The sequence below is a fragment of the Peromyscus eremicus genome, chromosome 6 (genome assembly GCF_949786415.1).
Source record: "Peromyscus eremicus chromosome 6, PerEre_H2_v1, whole genome shotgun sequence".
Taxonomy (NCBI): domain Eukaryota; kingdom Metazoa; phylum Chordata; class Mammalia; order Rodentia; family Cricetidae; genus Peromyscus; species Peromyscus eremicus.
In genome coordinates, this window is record NC_081421.1 from 92,794,994 (window position 1) to 92,814,448 (window position 19,455).

Consider the following 19,455-nt stretch of genomic DNA (forward strand, 5'->3'; position numbering starts at 1 on the left):
CTCTGTGGGTCTATTCAGGAAACCCTTAGCAAATGACCCTCCTCTCTGGTGACTGATGTTCCAACCTTCTGACAACTGCCATCCCTAGTCCCTTCCAAGTGAGTATAGGACGTGAGTGGTCAGAGCCGTAATTCTTTCCCCAAGTGATGAAGGCTTTTACTGGAAGGAACAGAAACACAAAGCTACTAATAATGACTAAGCAACTGGGTCAAAGGCATCCAGCCCAAACAGATAAAACTCACGCAAAATGACACAGTAAAGAGCCAAACACTGGACAGAGGCAGTGTGGTGAAGATGAGGAGGAGGAGCTGCAGGGACTCAGCAGGGAGACAAAGAAGCACCTTCAAAATAAACTCTCTGGATCACCACATGGCATAGCAGAAGGGAAGCTCCACAAGCTAGCCTTTCAAGTTTGACATTGCGGGCACACGTTTCTAAATTAGTTTCATCCATACAAGTTAAGGGAAATAAAAGAGAAAACATCTTTAACTTCACAGAGAGCTTAAAAACGGGAAGTGGGATTCCTGAATTTATTCATTTAGGAGCTTCTTATAAAGGTAAAGCAATGTTCCACCCGGCACCACATGTTCGTACAGAAGCATTTCGCCATCCAAGAACCTTTTCCCCCCCAATTTCCTGACTATGTAAAGGTTTTGCTAAACACAATGACAGACTTGTGTCTACTGTACACATTAATTCCCACCATCCACACAAACTCTTCCACACTGCCTCCAAACTGGTATCTGAATTAATTTAAACATCAAAGATCACTTTTTAATATTTCGCAATTTTACATACACGGACTCGCAAATGCAATGAAAAACAACAACAACAACAAACACACACACACACACACACACAGGCCAGCAAGTGACCCTTAAATGAACTTGAACAACTCAAAACTACTTTCACAGAGGCTTCCCTACCATCTTGGAAAGGTGGGAAAAATCAATACTGGCATTAGAGACCCTATTTCCTGACAGGGTAAACCAAGGCACTTAGTTTAATCAACTTGCCCAGGGTTATTATATAGTGCTGGAAAGAAAAACCAATTCCCCCTCCACTAGACTTCAGCACTTAGGGTTGCTAAAAATGGGACCCACTTGAGAACCGCAGGGGTAAATAAAAGCTACTTGTTTTAGAAAGAGGCTGAGGACAAGGGGGGAATGCCACTTGATGCGCCCGCCCGACTGTGAGCTGGGTCTCTTGCAAGAAAGCGTCCCCTGCAGGCCCAGAGGTTGCACCCACCCGCTTTGGGCTCAGACCCCTTAGGCGCCGCTAGCCAAGCAGAAAGCCCGGACCGGACCGAGCAGCCCGGGAGAGCCGAGTGGATCTCGGGGCGGCGCGGGGGGCCGCGGGCCCGGGACATCATCGGCTCCAAGCCACGCGTCGCGGGGCCGGCGGCAGGAAGGATGCTGCGCCGCCGCACACCTGCGGGAGCCTCCCGCGTGCTCCCCACCCGCCTCGGGCGCCCGGGCTCGGGGCCGCCTTAGGCCGGTGCGACGCGGCGCGGTGCCCGAAAGCTGCGCTGGGCGAGGCCGCCCTCCTCCCGGATCCCGTCCAAACGGCGTCACCTGTGCCGGGTCCCGGGATGACTCGCGCGGGCGGCGGCTGCGCGGGGCCGGGAGAGCGCAGCGGAGCTCACAGGCGCCTGGTCATCCGGCCCGGCCCGAGGGCTGCGGCGGCCGGAGCCACGCGCGAGATGCTCGCGGGAGCCGGGGACGCCTGGAGGAGCAGTCGCCGAGGCTCGCGCCGCCGCTGCCGCCGCGCCCGCCCGCCCGGACTGCGGGCTCGGGTTACCGCAGAGCGGCTCCTTAAAGGGGCCGCGGCCGCTCGCACTCGGCTGGCGCTCGCCGCGGCTCCGACCCCAGGCCAGAGTGGGCGGGGCCCGGAGGCCGCGCGTGGGGCCCACCTCCCGGCGCTGGAACTTCAATCTCGGCCGGGGCTCGCAGTGGCGAGCTCCGGCGGTGGGCTGCGATGGAAGCCCGGGAGCTCACCCTCGCCCCGGGGGCCGGGAGTGTGTGGTTCGCGGGCTTTCCCGGCAAGTCACAGACCTCGCAAGTGGGGAGAAGTATGTGAGTCCGCCCCCGCGGCGGTCAGCGCCCCGGCTCGCCACGTAACCAAAAACCTTTTCCAATGCTGAATTCTGCTTTATATGCCCAAATGCTGGGCAAGTGATCGGCATGTTTTGCTTATCGGGAAGGGGAAGAAAGGGCAATTGCTATTTTTTTTTTTCCTGCCACGTCTGACATGGCCAAAGTCGAGCCCCGCCCCGTTCTGGTTTGAGGCTGCAGGTGCGTGCCAAACCGGGTAGGAGGCGTGTGTGTAGAAGAGGCATGTTGTCTCCCGAGCAGCCTCTTTCCAAACCTCTGGAGAACACCCTTGTAGGACCCGCAAGCTGTCTGAGAGTGTAGCTCCTGCCTAGCATGCCCAAGGCCCTGGATTCTATTTCCACGTAACAAAAATGGATACATTAGCAATCTATCTACATCCGGGACCACCCTATGTTCATGGTGTTTAAGAAGGACTGGACATTTTTATACAGGCTGAGTATCCCAAGTTGCCAAATCCATAAACTTGTGCTTTCTGATCTGCTGTATCAACCAGACAGAATTGCCTGGGGAAAAAAAAAAATAATAATAATGAAAAAGCACATATAAGCTCTATAATTTGCAAAATGCAGTCACAAATCCTGTTTTTGGAAAGAGGTAAATTCTAAATAAATGGAATCATTTAGAAATTCCACCACTAATGACATAGGGCAGTTTGTGAGGAAGACAATAAAGCTTTATTATTTGACCTAATATGTACACACACAGCGACACATCTGCTGTCGAATTAGACCAGAAAATGCACACATAATATCACATCACATCTGTATTTATATTCAACAGGAAAGTAATAGAACTGAAATCCTATTTATTAGAACCTAGAATTCTTTTTAGTAGCGCTGTCTTCAGCTAACCGACCTCACCGAAGCTCAATGTCTTCATCTATATAAATGGAACAACAATTCAGTTATTTCTGAAAGCCCCAGGTCTTGGCCCGGAGAAAAACCTCTAATAGGTGACAGGGTCAGAAACACAACCAGGAAGACCATGCAAGCTATCCCCCACGTTCTGCCCAAGACACTCAGAGCATTCCAGGACAGCAGCGCTGTGGCCACACCTGTGACAACATTTTAGATACTTCACACCCTGCATAGCCCTTGACTGTTTTGCTTTGATCCATAGCTGCTCCGTGTACTCACGGAGCTCTCTCATAACTCTGTGGGCTTGTGATGGTTATATGCAGATATCTGCGGGGTCAGTCCAGATAGGACAAATTTCATAGTGCTATCTCAGGACTCAGTCATCTACAGACACTCGCCTAGCTTATCATTGTGGGTTGTCAGTTGCTCTGTTCACCCCTGATAAATGCACCATCATTACCTTTGACATCTACAATTCTCTAACTCCAACAGTAATAACCAAGCAAGCCAAGCAAGCCTACAGGAATACACTTGATGTCTCACTGTTTCTTCCTATTAGGCCTCTATGAATGCGTCACCAACTGCAAGAGTGTACTGAGCAACCTAAGTCAGAAGCTCATTTTTTAGTAAAAGGGGGACCTGTAGGGTCCTGGCCCCTGTTTTGGGTAACTATTGCCTTGCTTGCTGACCTTGACCTTGATATCCTCCCTATACTAATTCCCTGCTGGTTCCACCCTCCTAAATGCTTAAGGGAAGTTCCTTGTCTGCGTATCCTGCATAATGGGCGTTAACAGCTTAGATGCAAGATTGTAAAACATCTTAGTGAACTTCTGCCCTCCAGGGTTCTCCCATTGTGCTGTAAGCCTGTATTTAAGACCTCCTCCCTCCTTCAATAAACAGCATTCGGCATAAAAAAAAAAAAGTGTACTCAGATCATACTAGTGAGTGTATTAAGGACAAAGACTGGGATCTGCAAAGAGTTCAGAAAATACTAGCTGAATCTCAAAACTTACTTTTCTCGACCTCTCCCCTGAGACAGTCTCAGGTATCCCAGGCTGGCAACTAATTCATACAAGATTCACTGTAATATACACCCAACTTGAATGTTAAAACCTTTAAACTAATTTTTAAAAAAATGACTTTAGGAGAGAATATCAACTGTATATTTTCTGAAATTTTTATGCAGTTTAATTTCTTTAGACAGTTCATTTCCTTTATTCACCTTAAATCCTAGTTTGGTGAATATATGAAACTTCTTCAAAATTCTGTGTTTACTCTATGAAGTCCTTCTGCACTTTTAATGTGCTGCATCAAGGCTAAGTTGTACTTTTTATGTTTTTTGATCATAGAAACAGCTCAAGGTAAGTAAAAGTGTTTATTCATTTACTCTCAAAAAGAAAAAAACAGAGAAATTCCCTTAAATGCTGCAAATTTCCCTGATGAATTAGTTTCCAAAAAAATCCTTGCACTTCTAAATAGAGCTGATTGTAAAATTGAGGCTGGAAATGACTTTGTTTTTAAAATATCAAGGTAGCTCAGGAAAAAGTGTCCAAAAACTGCCTCGTTTCTCTGCTGACTATTGGAGATATGGGGCCTAAATGGTACCACACATTCTGATCAGAAAGTTTTGGCTGGAGCTAGGAATATGGCTCAGAGGCAGAGCTCTTGCCTGGCATGTACAAGGCCCTGGGTTCATCTGCAGCACAGGAGTGGGAGGGAGGGAGGGACGGAGGGAGAAGAGAGGGGATGGGGGGGTTGTTGGTTTAGTTAGTAATAAAAATGAATAACTGCTTTAGAATTTTTAGGCTATCAAGAATTTTTCTGCCAGATATCGAGTATTTGAAAGTACTTTCAACTGTGTCTTAGGAAGGAACTATTTGAAGATACTAAGAAATGTTATCCCTGTGGGGTGACAGTCTAGATAACTTCTGGGTGCTTTTTGCTTACATTATGTGTTTTTTCCCACTGAATATATATGTATTACTTTTATTTCCACTTTATTTTAATATATATATATATATTTTAATATATATATATATATGAAATTTTTAAAGCTTCAAGTAAAAGCCATAACCTGCCCACTTCTCACCTATCTTCAGCCCGTCCTCAACTCCTGCTGTGTAGTCCCTATTTTCTAATACCAGTCTTATACAGTTTCTTGATTTCCAGTTCCAGACGTTATTGATTGACATCTTGTCACTGTATTTGAGGATCTAGCTCTTTCCCACAGCACCATTGCCGCCACATCCCCCAACACCTGCCCTGCCCTTGCTCCCAAATTAGCCTCATCACAGTTGATAAACAGTAATTAAGGCTTACATCATCCTGACCAGGTTGCATTGCCAAGTAGAGTGCATGGTAACATTTTTCTTGAATGTTTCCCCTCTGGAGTTAATAACTGACCTTGCTTTATTTGCCTTTTAGAACATGTATCTAACCAAAATGCTGTCCAGATTTCTTAACATATCCATCAAATACCCATCAGTAATGTCTTCTAACACCCAAACATGCCACTGACTTGACTTCTAACACACAAACAAGCACAGACTCAACACCACCTTCTTCGAAGAGGTACACAAGAAGCACACAATTGGAAAATGTCCTTTTCCTGTTCTCAGTGATGCTGAAACAGCTGATGTCTCCACAGTTCCTACGCCTCTCTGACTTCTTCTCTTCCTTGATTTTCCCAGTGTGCTTAAAAGTCTGAAACTTCCCAATAATGTATCTTAGATTGTCTTTTTTCCATTGGTTACATTGAACGCTACTGGGTTCCTTCAGTCTTACCTACAATATTGTCTTTCATTTCCTTGAAATTCCCACCCCCTCCTTTTTTTTTTCTTTTTTCTTTTTGGTGAATTCTTGGTAGTAGTAGCATGTCTTTTATTCTCAAATTCATTGCCCTTTCATCTGATTCTGAATCCAGGACTCACTTAAAAAGCTGGGTGTGTGCCTTTTGAGGCAGGGGGAGGGGCTTGGACCTGCCTCTACTAAATGTACCTCCCCAGGGGAGGGCTTACCTTCTTGTAGGAGGGATTGGGGGGGAGGGTGTTGGGAGGGGGAGGCTGGAGGGGCGGGAGGAGGGAAGAGGGGACTCTTTGGTGTGTAGAAATGAATTTTTAAAAAGTTCTTAATAAAAAGAAAAAAGCTGGGTGTGCCCGCACACCTGCACCCTCCAGGGGCAGGAGAAGCAAGCGGATCCCAGGGCTTCACTGGCTATCTATTTTAACCAAAATGGCAAGCTCCTGCTTCAGTAAGAGGCTCTGCCTCAAAAAAGTGAGGCAGAGTGCAGGAGGGGAAAGTCAGCTTGACCTGACTTCTGATTCCATATGCATGTACACAGGTAAGCACACCCACATGCAGAGGTAACACGCGCGCGCACACACACACACACACACACACACACACATACACAGTGGTCCGCTTGATCAACCTTCAGCTCTTATGTCTCAATAAGCTCTTGCCGACATCCCTGAGCCCTTGGGCTGTTCATATCAAAGTATGAATGCTCCTAGAAACCAGGAACATTGGTGCTTTCCTACTTTAACTTAACTCGGTGTTTTGCAATTAACCTTTAACTCAGTTCATTTCCTCCTGATCCAGGTGATGAACTCGCCCACTGCTAACCTTATCTCATCTGTACCTTACTGTCTATCCTGTCTCCCCGTGCTCCCAACATGTCTCTGATATCAACCCTACTGTACACTAGCCGTGGAGAACTCTCTTGAGCTCCAGACCTACATTCCTAATGTGCTGGTATGTTTTCCCAGATCCAGTGTAGTAAAATATAGAACACATGGTCTCTCCTCTCCAGGTTCTTCATTCTTCCTCCCACATACTAGTCAGGTCCAGCGCGGCTCAGCTTCCAGGATCGGATGAGATGGGGTGCACTCAGGGTAGCATGGTGGGTAAGCCACACTCTGCTTTCTCTAGTCATCCAACTCAGAGACTTCAATTGTTGGGGGCCAGTGGGAGAGAGATGGCTGAGTAAGTAAAGGCACCTGCTGCCAAGCCTGACAACCCAAGTTCGATCCCTGGGACCCACATGGGACTCCTGCAAGCTGTCCTCTGACTACTGTGTGCTAGTCTCAGATTCACTTTATAGTTGAGAGTGACCTTGAAATTCTGATCCACCTGCCTCCACTTCCAAGTGCTGGAATTACACACAGGTGCAACTATACCTAGTTTATATGGTGCTGGGGACTGGACTCAGGACTGCCTTGCATGAAATTCCTCCATTCTTTTTTTTTTTTTTTTTTTTTTTTTTTTGGTTTTTGAGACAGGGTTTCTCTGTAGCTTTGGAGCCTATCCTGGACTAGCTCTGTAGACCAGGCTGGCCTCGAACTCACAGAGATCCACCTGCCTCTGCCTCCTGAGTGCTGGGTTTATAGGCGTGCGCCACCACCGCCCGGCGAAATTCCTCCATTCTTGCTCAGACCTCCCTCTGCCACCATACCCTACATGTTCATCTCAGGTCTCCCCAAATGCAACTGCAAGTCCCTCCAATAAACCTCTTTTCTCGTCCCCATAGCTCCCCTTGTGCTCTTTCCTTTAAAAATCTCAACAAGCTGTTAAGTGCACATTTTGCATACACACGTATTTTATTTTTACAAGTAAACTGGTATCATAGAGATGGATGCTCAAAACCATATTTTTCAAACCATCTGTGGCAAAATAACTAGAACCTTGTGAAAATAAATAAACACATAAAATCACACACACACATAGCCCATTAGGGCTGGCAAGATGGCTCAGCAGGTAAGGGTGCTTGCGGCTAAGACTGATAACCTGAGTTCGATCCCTGGGACCCATGAGGAAAAACCTGGCTCCCAGATGTTGCCCTCTCACCTTTGCTGGTGACGCAATGCCAGTCTTGACATCTCTCACTAGCAGTGTGACTTGAAGTAGGCTATGTCGAACTCAGTTACTTTATCTGAAAAATAGCGATAATAATCTTGAGTAATTTTTTTAAAATAGATTTCACGAGGCTAAGACCTAACTTGAATTTCTGTGGGAATTCAATTGAATCACTGAGCACCAACAGTTTGGGGAAGGAAGCCAGGTCTGCTCGTGCAGTCTCCCGGCTGCTTGGGAGACTGAAACAGAAGAATCTCAAGTTCCGGGCTGTGCTACAGAATGAGTTCGAGACCACCTGGGTGACACTGGGAGATCCAGTCTCAAAATAAAAAAGAGAGAGAGAGAGAGAGAGAGTCAGGGATGGAGCTCAGCAGTAGAGCGCTTGCCCAGCATGTGTGAGGCCTTAGGTTCAAGTCCCTTACTTTGAAAGAAAGTGTAAAGCAAACCATACTCAGTAAACACTGCCAAATCAAACCAACACTACTGGGTATACTGTCTCCCACTGTGAGTCCTGTGAGGTTCACTTTTTGTCCATTCATGAGTATATCCAGTCAGCCAATCAGCCAACGTGTATTAAATACCAACTTCTACTAGGTTGGGGTAGATCAACAATAGTTCCTGTACTCACAGAGTTCCAGGCTAGCAGAGGAGACGAGAACTTAGACAAACCACAGATTAAATGTCTAGAATGTTTACAGAAAAAGAGGTTGGAGAGGTGGCCCAGCGGATAAAATGCTTGCTGTTCGAGCATGAGGACCTGAGTTGGGACCCCCAGCACCCATGGAGATGCAAAAGTGGGCGTGGCAGACTGCACTGAAGGCAGAGAGAAGGGATTCCCAGAGCAAGCTGGATAGTTAGAACGGGTCTTTTCAACCAGCTCTGAGTGTAATTCAGAAACTTGGCCTCGATGAATAAGGTGTACAGTGACTGAGGAAGACTCCTGACATCAACTTCGGGACTACAAATACATGTCTACAAGCACTACCTACCACACACATGGAAACAACTAAATCACAAAATAGTTTGTATTGAACCTATTCAACACAAAAGGATGCCCAGAGCATCACTAAGGAAGAAGAGTGTGCTCAAAATTATTGTGCTAGACTAATGTATGTGACTCTTATTTAATTGCACAGGAACTGAATAATGACTGTTTATTCTGAGTACTTATAATGTATCAGGCAACACCAAAGCATCATATTGCCCTATTTTATAAATAAAAGGTTTAAAAAAACCACATGGCTTACAGAAGCCAGGCATTTGCAGAGATCAAGCAGTGGACGGGAAAGCTGCAGTTCTTTGCATATTTCTAGGAAACAGATAACCATTTCCCAGTAGGAGAGTAAAACACCGAGAGGTTAGATCTCACGAGAGAGACTGGCTGGAACTTGGGATTTTTAGCTCAAAGCCCAGGCAGATGTGAAGGAAGAAGTCTCCAGAAAAAGAAGGAACATGTAAATCCACAGAAGCATGGAGGGACCCAGAATGTTCCCCCTGCCCTCAAGAGCCCCCCAAATCAGGACTATACGATATACACTTACAGAAACAGCGGCAGAAGCCGAGGCCACCAAGGCCATGAGAGATTATTAAAAATAAATTATGCCACACTAAATTATGTAGACTCTGCTCAGGAGATGAGAAGACAGTGGAGGGTTTTAAGTAACTGAATGAGGAGGTCAAAGACTGAGAAGGAGGAGGCAGTGTGACCTGCTATGAGGCAGCAAGAGCTTGTGTGACTGAAAGGAAGATTGTTAACGTCAGACACATTGACATGATCATGACCTTAGAAAAGAGAACCTTTTGAGCTACAGTCTCCCCATCTACACATGATGACAATGATGAGGTTTGCTAGAGGGCCTGAAGAACCTAGGTGAGTGTCTGTGCTGTATTTCACATCTAGTAGGCACTCAGTAAACAATGAGGGTTATACTAACTTGTTTATTGCTATTACTATTGTGATGTAAATAGACTGAGACCCAGCTTTGGTCTTCTTGAAGGAAGGACATATTAAAGACACTTGCTGGTGTTGTTTTACTGAGGTTGTTTAAAAAGTAAAATAAAATACAAAGTGCTTTGTTTGATTTGGTCAGACATTGTAGGTCAATCTGTATCAAACAGCAGAGTTTAAGGACAACAAAGCAGGTATCAGGAACGTTCATTTCACCAAATACATCTTGTGTCCTACTGCATGTCTCACACTGTTTAAATGATGTACACAGTTTAAATGATGCACACACACACACACACACACACACACACACACACACACACACACAGAGTTAAGATACAATCTCCTTTTATAAGGAGTCTACAATTTAATTTGCTTGGTTGTTTCCTTCCCAATTCCTTTCTTTCTTTTTTCTTTCTTTCTTCTTTCTTTTCTTTCTTTTCTTTCTTTCTTTCTTTCTTTCTTTCTTTCTTTCTTTCTTTCTTTCTTTCTTTCTTTCCTTCTTTTTAATTTATTTAAAATAGGTTCTCACTGGGTAGCCTTATCCTGGAACTCACTGTGTAGACTAGGCTGGCCTCAGGTTCCCAAGTGCTAAGATTAAAGGCATGAACCACTGTGCCTGGCCCCTGGCCTTCTCTCTCATTTACAACACTTAATTAATCCTTAGCTGTTTACATTACAACTGTAATCTTGGTTCTTATAGGAGTGGAGTCCCCAAGGTAAAGCTAAAATCAGATGTCTGAATAATTAACAGAATGTTTTAAGAATTTGACAAGAATTGTGTGATTAATTCCTCAGACCCCCTTTACAAAATTCCTCCTGCACCTTTCCCAAAGCTAGCTAGCTATCATTATTTTCCTCCAAGTTATATTAACAGTACCTAAACTCAACAAATATTCTTAAAAGGACCAGGTAGTAAATAGCTCAGGGTTTGTGAGCCAAATGGTCAGTTACTAAGCTGGACGCCTAAGACCTAAAAGACAATACAAACTAATGTGTATGGCTGCCAATAAAACTTTATTTACAATAACAAGTGGCAAGCCTTCTGACCTGCCCTCTGTTCCTCATATTGTAGTCAGGGAATGCTATTTCTAAATGTCACTCCTCTGTTTAAATACTAAATGATTTCCCATTGATTGCTCTTAGGATAAAGGTCAAATTTCTTAACTGGATAAACAAATTACCTCCATTAGCTTCCTTTCTGACCACTTCCGCTTTCTAACTCATTTTTTTCATCAATATCTATCTACTTTAAAATCCCCAAGTTCCAAGTTTTCTCTTCCTTCTACGCAATTGTAAATGATGCTTCGGGAGCCTTCGATCCTCTTTCTCATCAGCCACATTCACCACCACTCTCCCTCAGCCCCCAGCTCAGCTGATGTCACTCATCTATGTTATAGGTCACACATTAAATGTGACTTCCCCCAGGAAGCCTTCAGCGACTCTTCTCACCCTCTCAGTGTGTTGAGATTGCTGGTTCATGGGATGAAGCTCCTATTAATCAGAATCTCTATGTATGACTGTGTACTCCCAAGCACTCAAAAAAATTGATGAACACATAGATTTTTTTTTTTTTAAACTTAAGAGTAAGGGAGAAAGGGGGCAGTATGCTGAAGATGAAGATGGAAGGCGTTCCTGGGGACTAAATGGTAGATCATAAACTGGGATTGCTTGGTCTCTTTCTTTTTAAGGGAACAGGCTCCACTTGCTGTCATGGTTTGCTCGGAGGCTTGGGAAGTGTACATCCCAAGGTTTCCCGATACTGTGACCAATTCAAAGCAAATTTGGTCATTTTCCTCTCAGTGACCTTGGCTTGCATTTCTGATCAACACTCACATGTTAACTATCATGTGGTTCGCATAGGCCCCAGGACTTGGTTGAGTCTCTGTTCAGCCAGCCCTCCCACTGACACTCCATAGACTCTCTTTGTTATTGGCACTTTACACCAACAAAGCTAACGCTGGATGAAGCGTCATGCAGAGGAACAGAACAATGGTGGTGCTGAGCTATGAAGGAAGAGGAGTCTGACTGTCTCCAGGGCTCATTGCCTCCTCCCCGTCCCTCCCAATAAGCAGGGCCACGTCCATTCTCACCTCTCTGGGTACATGTCTTCTGTGGCTCTGCTGCAAGTGTCCTCCTGAATTTTAAGGGCAGAGTGGTTGCATACAACACGGTTCAACAAAGCATTGGTGAAGAGACTGTTCAGGTGTCAGGACATGCGAGTTCCACAGACCTATCTCTACTTTGCAGATGAGGAAATACGGGCACAAAGAAGTGAAGGGATATTCTCCAATGGTGCCCACCTGTAACTGCAACACTCAAGAAGCTGAGGCAGTAGGATCTCGAGTTCAAGGCCTATATACCAAGGTTCTATCGCAAAATCAAAGAAAAACTCAAGTGTGATCCAAGTCACACAATTAGTAATAGTCCACACACGTAGGTACAAAGGGAATATGTGACAGTGTGAAGCATCCCCCAGTCCTCCTTAGATGGGGGCAAGTGTGATGAAGCTGAACAACTCAGGTTTCAAGAATCCTTGATAGGAGATAAGGGAGTCTATATTTATTGTTTATTGCTGTCTAATAAACTATCATAAACTTAGTGGCTTCAACCAACATTCATTTATTAGCTAACATGAGTCAGTATTGGACTGGACTTGGAAATAATTCCTCTTTTCAAATGGACTCAACCATGAATTGACAGTTAGCTAGGAGCGCACTGGAACTCGATCCGAGACAGTCTTTCAGGTGATCAGGACCAGTTCTCCGGGGAGCCAATGCTTGCTTTGTTTTTGGCTCTTAGCATCTTGAAGCTCTTAATAGTTGTGGAACAAAGAACCCACTGGGCCCAGGCAACTTATGCTGCCGGCTCTTCTGGAAGTTGCTGCTGGTGTCAGCTGGGCATCTTTCTCCATGTCACCTCCCATCCTAGAAAGGCTCACCCAGGTTTCTTTCCGTGACGACAGGAGAGTGAGAACAATGTCTCTGAAGGCCTAACCCATAATTTCCCTATCATCGCTTTTGCTGTATTGCCCAGCCTCCCGGCCAACCTAGGCATAAGGAGGTGGAACCCTGAATTCTACTTCTTGATAGGAAGAAAAGCCAGATGAACAACAAGGTCCCAAGCCATGTCTGTTTTTCTGGCCTTGTTAATTTGTAATAAAAGTAAATTACTGCTGGGTGGTGGTGGTGCATGCCTCTAATCCCTGCACTCGGGAGGCAGAGCCAGGTAGATCTCTGTGAGTTCGAGGCCAGCCTGGTCTACAGAGCGAGATCCAGGACAGGCACCAAAACTACACAGAAAAACCCTGGCTTGAAAAAAGTAAATTACTAACCCTCTAAAATTGTCTACATCCCCACTGCCCTTTTCCCATGAAGAGAGTATTTAAAGTGTCACGGGGGTGGTAGTTGCATGAGATGCTGTGGCCTCCAGAAATCATACTCCCACCCAAATTCTCACAGGTCAACTATCACAGCAGCACAAGACAAATGATCTACTTCCTTGAGAACCAGAGGATTCACGAAGAGTGTGGAAATCAACAAAGACCAAAAATACCTTACTCACAGATATAAGGACAAGCCTACCCAAGTAGGATGCTGTAACAAGTGAGTTTGAGCTGATAAAAAGCTATGGGTCAGCAACCATAAAGCTTATCAAGGTCAAGCGGGCTCAACTGGATTTGTGGCTACCTGCTATTCAAAAATCCTAACGGAAGACACATTGAGTCTAATTCTGATTAAAGTTCGTAAAACTTTTTTCTCAAAGTGACACAGAAAAGACAGAAGGTAGGGTAAGGAAGATGGGTGACTGGGAGGAGTGGGGGGAGGGGGAGGTATGATCAAAACAGTGTATGAAATTCTCAAAGAACTGATAAAAATGTTGAGGTGGGTTTTTTTTTTTGTTTTGTTGTTTTTTGTTCTTTTTTTATTCTTTTTTTGTGGCAAAGAAAACAGGAATCTTTTGTTCTCCTATGAAAATCCCCAAATGTCTTTTAAGGGAGCTAGGGGACTTTCCTCCAGCAGAGCAAAATGCCCAAAGAAAAGAAGGCCAAGAGGAAGGAGGTGGCCCTAGCCCCCAGCATTGTCAAGAAACGGGAGGCCACAAAGGTGGTGAGTCCTCTCTGAGGAAAGGCCTAAGCACTTTGGCACTGGACAGGACATCCAGCTCAAAAGAGATCTCGCTTTGTCAAATGGCCCAGCTACTCAGGCTGTATCGGCAAAGGGCCATCCTCCATAAGTGGCTCAAAGTACCTCCTCTGCCATTGACCAGTTCTCCCAAACAGCTACCTAGCTGCTGAACTTTGCCCACAAGGACAGGCCAGAAACAAAGCACGAGAAGAAGCAAAGGCTGCTGGCAAAGGGGACATCCCAACTAAGAGACCACCTGTCCTTTCAAGCAGGACAATCACAACTTTGGTAGAGAACAAGAAGGCTCCCTTCTTGGTGATTGCCTACAACATAGACCCTATTGAGCTGTTGGTCTTCCTGTTTGCCCTGTGTCTCAAGATGGGAGTCCTCTATTGCATCATCTAGAGGAAGGCCAGGCTGGGGTGGCCGGTGCTCAGGAAGACATGCACCACTGTGGCCTTCACACAGGTTAACTCAGAAGACAAAGGCTCTCTGGCTAAGCTGGTAGAAGGTATCTGGACCAAAAACGACAACAGCTACCATGAGATCTGCTGCCATTGGCAGGGCAACGACCTGGGTCCCAAATCTGTGGCTCAGATTGCCAAGCAGGAAAAAGCAAAGGCCAAAGAACACACTTCTAAACTGGATTAAATGCCCATTGTTAGGTTTTCTGTACATAAAGATAAATACAAAATTGTCCTTAAAAAAAAAAAAAAAAGAAAAAGAAAATGTATTTCATAGAGAAATACGTAGATTTTTGTTTTTGCAGAAAGCAACTGCTTCTCATTGCAATGTGTACCTCTGTTATGGGTAGAACAGGACTGAGTCACCATTGGGAGATCCATCTTTAACCTCATTCATAGGACTTGGCTGAATGCTCACTCAGGTGATGTCTGAGGCATGATGATATGAAATATGTAAAAGGTTGAAACTTTTATGGAAAATGGTCGAAGGAAAGAAATGAATCTCCAGACTGAAAAGTTTAGAAAGAAGAAATACAAACCTGGACAGAAAGCTTACAGGGAAGGATGGGGAAATGTTTGTGAGCCCTTCAATCTGGAAGGTTCTTCTCTTGAGTGGCATTATTAGCTCCTATAGCAAGATCCCTGAGGGCTGGAGGGAGTGTTGTGCCTGCCTATACTTCCAGTACTTAGTAGTCTGAGACAGGAGGATGGTGACTTCACCAGACTGGGATGCACAGTGAGACCCTGTATCAATCAACCAACCAATCACTGGGAACTTGTGTTCGGGATGACTACATCTGAGCATCTGATATACAACTCTGCTCTGTGCTCAGCTTCCATCCAGTGCCACAGTCTGGCTGCATAAAAATAGACAAACACTCCATCAAAGGGAGAAAAGCTGGGGGTAAAGACTGTGGTGCCATTTTTAAGTGGTTGGGCTGTGGAGGTTACAGAAGTCAAGCTGAGCCAGACTGGCTGAGGGAGGACACTATTGATTTTGTCTTTATTTTTTAATGAGAAATATTTGAGAGTGTTTTGCTGGCTAAGAGTAAGGACACAGTTGACAGTTACTGGGAGAAGATTAGGGAGAGGAAGAGAGGACAGAATTGACAGAGGAAAGAGACTGGCTTCTTCCGAGTTTTGAGTTAAAATAGAGGTTCTATTAGCAAGTATTACAAACTGTTAAACTGCTTCCCTAGGCTCCTTTCTCTTATGTTCAACCTTCTCAAAGTGAGCACAATCAGCAAAAAGTCCACCTGAGCACTGGTGTAGAGGACGAGACAATCTTCATGCCAAATAGTTATGTCATCTAAGTTTTATAGTTTTTAAAATGTTAGTAAATTAGCAAGACTGTTTTCATAAAAAAAAAAAAAGAGAAGGGATTCAAAATGGACAGGGCACCTAATGTTGATAAGTGATGAACAGCATATTACATATGTCACGGTCATGCTGAGAGGCCAGCAGATTAGCTCGAGAGGGTAAGGGGCTGCAAAGTCGAAGACCTGAGTTCAGATCCCAGCACCCGCATACCACGTCCCACAAGCCTGCAACCCCAGCGCTGTAGGAGGCAGAGGCAGAGGAGCTTCTAGGACTTGTTGACTCTCGGCCTGGTCAAAACTGTGAGCCCCGGGTTCAGGGAGAGGCCTGCCTCGAGGAATAAGGCTAAGCATAATGAATGCCCAACATCTTCTTCTGGCATCCACATGTGTGCAACAGGGGAGTGCGCCTGCACCTGCACACATATGTGCACACCATACACACACACACACACACACACACACACACACACACTTAAAAAGTGATAAGATCTATTTAGTCCTGTTGTTAAGTATATGCATTGATTATTTTACAAAAGTTCCCATAGAAAATAGCACTGACCTTTAAGTAGTACTTCTGAAAATTCCATTTTTCTGATCCTTTTTTCTTTTCTGTAAAATATTTTTTGTATTAAGTACTGTATTAGTCAGGGTTCTCTAGAGTCACAGAACTTAAGGAATGAATCTCTCTTTCTCTCCATGTATATATACGTGTGTGTGTGTGTGTGTGTGTGTGTGTGTGTGTGTGTGTGTGTGTGTAATGGATGTTCTAGCAAGGTGAGGGCAAGCAGGCAAAGACAAAAGCTCCCTTTGTCTATGTCCTTATATAGACTTCCAGCAGAAGGTATGGCCCAGACTGAAGGTATGTTTTCCTGCCTCAAGATTTGGATTAAAGGCATGTATCTTCCCACCTCAAAATTCAAATCAAAGGTATGTGTCTTCCTACCTCAAAGGTCTGGACTAGATGTGGATTTATCCACTTGAAACCAAGAAAAAATAATCTCCCACAGGTGTGCTCTCCATTTCTGGATTGCAGTTCATTCCAGATATAGTCAAGTTGACAACCAGGAATAGCTATTACAAGTACCTTCCCCAACTACCACCATATTCTGAAGCCACTAGATGGCCACAACACGAACACTGGAAATCAAGACACCAACAGTATTCATTTAGCACAGTCAAGTCTCCATTTCCTCGCTAACAAAAATGGAGTAATGATATGGCTCGCACTCATTAGATGGCTGCAGGAGGCCATGACACATGCACACAAATTTCACAGGAAGTTTACTGTGCTTTTTCTTTGCATTAAAGTTAAGGGTTAATAATTAGTCAGATAGGAATAAAGACAGAATTTGTATTTCTGTCAACGACAAAAAGCTCTGAGGTAGCAGAAAGGAATTTTTTAAAGGAAAAAAGGGGATGTCAGGGGCAGTAAACATAAGAAAAGAGGTTTTGTGAAGAGTGGAGGATCAAGAAGGTAAGGAAATTGAATGACAAAGATGAGGAGTGTTTAGTGAAGAAAACCTCGTTAACATTTACTTATTGATCAAAACCTATAAACCTGATAATGTTGAAAGCTAAAATCATTCTTGTGATTATCATTTTTAAAATGTCATGTTTATTTCCCACGATAGTCTAGGAATGTACTTCTTGTTGCATAGTTGTTGTTTTTCTGATTGGTGGTGGTGGTGGCAGTGTTTTTAAAGTAGGGTCTTATGTAGTCCAGGGTAGTCTTGAACCCCTGATCTTCCTGCTTCCAACTGTGTTGAGATTATAGGTATGTGCTACCATACCTCTGTTGTATATTTTCGTTGTTCTGAGATTGAGTCTCACTCTATAGCACAAGACATTTTCTAACTCAAGATGATCCTCCTGCCTTAGCCTCCTGAGTGCCAGGATGTATATACCTGGCTTGAAAAAGTAATTCTTTACTGAAATGTTAAAAGTACATTGTTAAAAAAAAAAAAAAAACACTTTTCCTGGGCTGAGGATGGGGCTCAGGCTCAGTTAATAGAATGGTCATCTAGCATGCACAAGGCCCTGAGCCTGATCCCTATGACTCAGCTGTAATCCTAACATTTGGGGAGATGGAGGCAAGATCAGAAATTCAAGGCCATCCTCAGTTACATAGTAAGTCTGAGGCCAACCTGAGCTGCATGAGACCTTGCCTCAAAAAAAAAAAAAAAAAAGAAATCCTCGGGCGGTGGTGGCACACGCCTTTAATCCCAGAGGCAGAGCCAGGCGGATCTTTGTGAGATCCAGGACAGGCGCAAAGCTACACAGAGAAACCTTGTCTCAAAAAACAAAACAAACAAAAACAAAAGAAATCTATTCCTTTTAAATTTTATAAGTGAAAAGTCAGATATAGTAAATATAGTAAAAAAAATAGCATATAGCATATTTCTATTTTACTCTGTTTATAGAATAGTAACTTACATAAGTTACAATGTTTTTTATTTTACTTTAATTTTTTTATTTTATGTGTACATTTGTCTGTGGGAGGGTGTCGGATTTCGGGGAACTGGAGTTAGACAGTTGTGGGCTGCATGTGGGTGCTGGAAATTGAACCCAAGTCCTCTGGAAGAGCAGCCATTGCTCTTAAAAGCTGAGCCATCTCTCCAGACCCCAAGTTACAATAGTTTTAATGATACTATAGATGATAAAGAATATAAAATATAGAATTAAACTGATGAGAATTGAATCCTGATTTTATAGACTCTTGCCTTTGGACCCAGAGAAAATGACATGACCTTTCTGTAACTCGGTGTCCTCATTTGTAAAAGGAAGATCTTAATAGTATCTGTCTCATAGCATTTTTATGAGAACTAAATTAGATAATAGATGGTCTAAGTGCTTGGCATACAAGAAGCACACACAAATGATGATCATAATACTTATAATAAAGTATTACATAGAGGCTTCCTTCAAGGGTTAGCACTCAAGGGTCCTAGTACTGGCTTTACTAGTTATGACTCCAAATAGCTGCTAGTGTATATAACTAGAAAAAGTCTTGTCTGTAGGAGTCCTGAGATTGTGCTGGGACAATTCCATCACTAACCTTCTGAGAACCTTAGTGTAAGATGTACAACCACCAGTCCTGGTGGTCACATGGCCCCAGTTCTGTCTCTAACCCAGATAGAGGGCTCTTGTCCTACCTTGTCATAGAAGGCAAAATGCTGACCAAGGTTGGTCTTCTTGATTCTTACAGGAAAGCTTCGGTCTTCTTGTCCATACTTGCCAGTCTTTCCTAGGACTAATGGGTGCTCTGGTGGGAAGGGATCTAGCTGCCTACGTTTGTACAAGTCTCTACACACCGGCAGCCCATGGGTTGGTGGTTTTTCTCTAGGAGACTCTGTCAAGAGGTAGGTGCTCCACATACTCAGCTTATTGTTAAGTCACTGCTTGGGTGTCAACTGTTACTGCATTATCCCAGGATCCCTAGCCTAGCCTTGTGAACACCATATAATAGGTGCTGGTAGATTTGGGCTAAAAAAGTGAGCCTGCTTATATTTCCAACTACTTCAGTTCCCAGAAGCCTCCCATACCATTCATACCATTGAGTCTTATCTCCACAATTCTTTTAAATTACATTCTTTTAAATCTCCCTTATCTGATTCAACCCCTATTCCTCATCCTCTAAATCCTTCCCCTGTTCCCCTCTGCCTTTCTTGATATATAACTTGTGAATTTCTCATCTTGGAACACCTTTTCCCCTTCACTGCTTAAGCCAAGGCCTCGTTCTCCCACATTTTCTTGGTATGTCTCTCAAATAGAG

At 44.2% G+C, this 19,455-nt stretch overlaps 1 long non-coding RNA gene across 1 annotated transcript; it reads right to left on the reverse strand.

The window, feature by feature from the left end:
• Nucleotides 1-19,058, reverse strand: LOC131913508 (uncharacterized). The gene is made up of 4 exons (XR_009379903.1): nt 18,836-19,058; nt 16,243-16,292; nt 7,817-7,901; nt 1-159 (listed from the first exon to the last, which is right to left on the reverse strand). It is a non-coding gene; the product is annotated as an uncharacterized LOC131913508 (long non-coding RNA).
• Between the last annotated feature and the right edge of the window lie 397 nt (nt 19,059-19,455).